We start from the raw sequence: 3,897 nt of genomic DNA on the forward strand, positions 1-3,897 counted from the left end.
TATATATATGATTTTGTGTAGATAGAAGCATAACAAGGTCAGAGGATACATTGAGAGTAGAGAAAAAATTTTATATGCTTATCTTCCCTTTTAACATGTCTACAGTTTTCTAATATTCCTCCTTAATTCCTGGTGTGGTATTTGTGGGCTAATTTGCTGGACTGCATAGTCAGTTTAAACTGCAAGGTCAGTGATTCAAACTCACCAGCCGCTGCTATACAGGGTCACTATGGGTAAGAACCAACTCAATGACACTTAATAACAAATGCTGATACATGCTCAAATTATCCTTAATAAGACATTTTTAGTAGAAAGACTAGAAATGAGGTAAAATCAACTAGAGGAGAATCAAACTGGACAACGAAAATACTGATTTTGTTAATAAAAATGTGAAAATGTAAGGGAGAATCACATACTGCCAGATATGCATAAAAGTGATCAAATGTTCTTATGCTTGCTTTTCTAATGAAATTTGATATCCAGAAAGATAATTTTTTTGTTGTTAACATATCCTCAAGGTACTGCTACTATGTCCATGTTAATGAAAAAGGAACATGGTCTTGGTGAAGTCAGGCCAATATCAAAGAGCTTTTAAGTATCAGAATCAGGGCCCAAACTCAGGCCATTTTCCATTTGTAACTATCATGACAGCCACTACTTAGAACCAAATAAAACTAAATAAAAAATAACAAATTCCTTTCTCGTTGCACCCTGACACCCAAAAGAGTCAAACAAAACAAAATTAGGATTTGGTGTTTTTCTAGTATTTCTCTGCTTAATCTAATTGTGGTATATCAAATGGACCAGTAACCATGACCCATGGTGTTTCAACTGCACACAGGTATGCTTCTGCTGAGGCTTCTTTTATTTTCTTCCATTTTCTTCCTTATCCTCCGTTTCTTTTCTCCCTCTGTGCACACTGCTATACAAAGATGGGCAGGGAATTCTGAACATTAAAGATCTCTGTACCCTTCCCATCTGTATCACAAACAGAAAACTCAAAAGGACAACTTGAGTTGAGATTGCTTCATTAAAAACACCATATCAAGAGCAAATAAACTGCAACCCTGTTGTGGTCAAGGCAGTCTGGTATGATATTGTGCAGTCTGGCTAACCCCAGAAAGCCTTTCTCTCTTAGCATGATTCAGATTCCTTGAAATGCTAGGTTTGTTATCATGCTTCTGCATGTGCTGGACATTAGCATTGTAGACTGAGCTATGGTTTCAACTGGGCTCATTTGTGGTGTTATCCATATTAGGAGATAATTGTTCAGTTTATTGATGATGCATGTAATATATATATATTTTTGGCATACATATGATTAGCACAGATAAATTTTGTCAGTGTTTAAAATACTGGGCAGGGGAAGACACTGATTTTTTTTTTTTTTTTTTTTTTAAGTCTATCCTCAACTATCACTGTTACTTGAGAAAGGCTTTGGCCCTCCCAATAGGAATGCTTACACTGTAACTATGTAGTCCCTGGGTGGAATAAATGGTTAAGCACTTGGCTGCTAACCAAAAGGTGAATGCTTGAAGCCATTCAGAGTCACCTCAGAAGAAAGGCCTGGTAATCTGCTCCTGGAAGGTCACACTCATGAAAACTATGTGGAAGTTTCCATGAATCAGAATTGACTAAATAGTGACTGTTTTAAGTTGGCACAACCGTCAAATAAAACTAAAGAAGAAAAATGGCAAGACTTTAAAGTATGAATATTTAAATGCAACTATCCGAAAAAGTTTTGAATGCCTAAAATGAATTTATGCAATAAAAATGTTCGCAGCAACTACATAAAGCATTGTTTATTTTCTCTTGTAAAGTCTCATTCCCTGGGCATTCTTTCTTTGCCAGTATATGAGGTTCTGTGGGGCAATTTCCAATCACTATTGCTGCCAGCCAGCTGATCACCATCGTAGTCTACACACTGTGACCCTGGAGAGCACCAAGATGCCTTGCTGTCAGCCAGTTTGTATGACATAGCCTCGGCAATGTGAAGAGCTCCAAATATCCCTTCGCTTTCTGGCTGGAACTTGGCAGTTTGCAGGCGCTGCCAGAACAATGCCAGGGGGAGAGCCAGAGGATCAGTGTGCCAGAGCCAGCAGGTGGCAATGGCCAACAGCAGCTTAGAAAGGCAGGCCAGTCTTTCCAGGAGTTAAGAAAGCCAACAGAGGTGGGAGCCAACGCTGCCCTCGTTATCCAATGTATAGGCATTGTTATAAATGACATCAGAGCCCCCATGTACGTTTCTCATTGGGCTTGTTAGCCAGGTGGCAGTTTTACCAGCATCATCATTGTTCCAAACAAAGCGTATGCTATATCATTTAACCTACATTTGAGGGCAGGGAATTACATTTCTTGGAATAAGGTCTTGGAGACACAATAACAATTATCTCTCATATTTATGTAGTGCCATCCTCAGAAGGGGTTTATGAACATGAAAAACAGCATCTAAATCAAACTTGCTGGCAAACAAGAAGGCAAAAATTATATCTTTCTCTTGAGATTGGCAGATAAGAAATAGCTAAGTAGATAAGAACCTTTTGAAAACTTAAGGTCATAAAAAAAATTGAGAGGGAAACAAGATGAAAACCTCAGGCTTCTGATTGTCAATATCATAAATAATTTGACACAAAAGTTGATGGAATATGCAAAACTAATGATGCCAGTCCATTTGTGACCATATTATATTCACCTGAAATGACAAACTGAAACACAAAATAACACAGGCTTTCTCTCCCTGTTTTGTTATTGTTTTATGCCATGAAGTCAGTTCTGACTCATAAAGACACTGTACAGGGTTTCCAAGGCTGTAAATCTTTATGGGAGTAGAAAGCCTCATCTTTCTCCCGTGGAACAGCTGGTAGTTTCGAACTGCTGACCCTGAAGTCTACAGCCCAATTCATACCAGACCTCCTTTTCTCTCCCCTAAACACCCTTAACTGTAACCTAGAATAGGATTAAATGCTGTAGGATCAGCACTGGACTGTAAAGCACAAAGCCAGCAGTTCAAACCCATCAGCTGCTCCTCAGAAATCCTATATAGGATAGCTACGAGTCACAAACGACTCAGTGGCACATAACAACAACTATAGAAATAAAAGATATCTTGGTGGTACACTGGTTTAGCGCTCAGCTATTGATGGAAATATTGGCAGTGAACCCACCAACTGCTCTGTGGAAGACCAGTGGGGTAGTCTTCTTCCATAAAGAGTACAGCCTTGGAAGTCTCATGAGGTAGTTCTACTCCATCCTACAGGGTCACTATGGATCCAAATCAACTCAGTGGTGACGGACATGGATTGTTGTTGTTGTAAAGTGTCACTGGGTTGGTCTAGACTCATAGCAACACCACACAGGATTTCTAATAGCATCCATTGGGTTTGAACTACCAACTGTTTGGTTAGCAGTCCAGCGCTTATCCTATAGTGCCACACCAAGAGTTTGATGGGTATGGATAGAAAAATAAAAATTGTTCATTATAAAACTTTGTCTAAATACTTTCAAAAGAGATTTCAAGTATTTTCCTAAATACTTTCAAGAGAGATTTAGAGATAATAAAGACGGGAAATGTTAATAGGAATGTGTTCCAATTTGGAATACATTTCAATAAATTGTAATATATTTTTTAAATGAATAAGGTCAATTAATCAACAAATTATTACTTGCCTATAATGAATTCAAGCTCTGATAGTATAGTGGGTTACAAGCTCAGTTGCTAACTGTAAGATCATCAGTTTGAAACTACCAGCTGCTCCAAGGGAGAAAGATGAGGCTTTCTGTTCCCATAAGGATTTTTTTTTTTTTTAATTAAATGTTTTTATTTTGCATTGAGTGAAAGTTTACAGGGCACATCATCAGCTTCACATTCAACCATTCATATAGCTTGTTTCATTACAT

Source organism: Chrysochloris asiatica, unplaced genomic scaffold (genome assembly GCF_000296735.1).
Source record: "Chrysochloris asiatica unplaced genomic scaffold, ChrAsi1.0 scaffold02420, whole genome shotgun sequence".
Lineage (NCBI taxonomy): Eukaryota > Metazoa > Chordata > Mammalia > Afrosoricida > Chrysochloridae > Chrysochloris > Chrysochloris asiatica.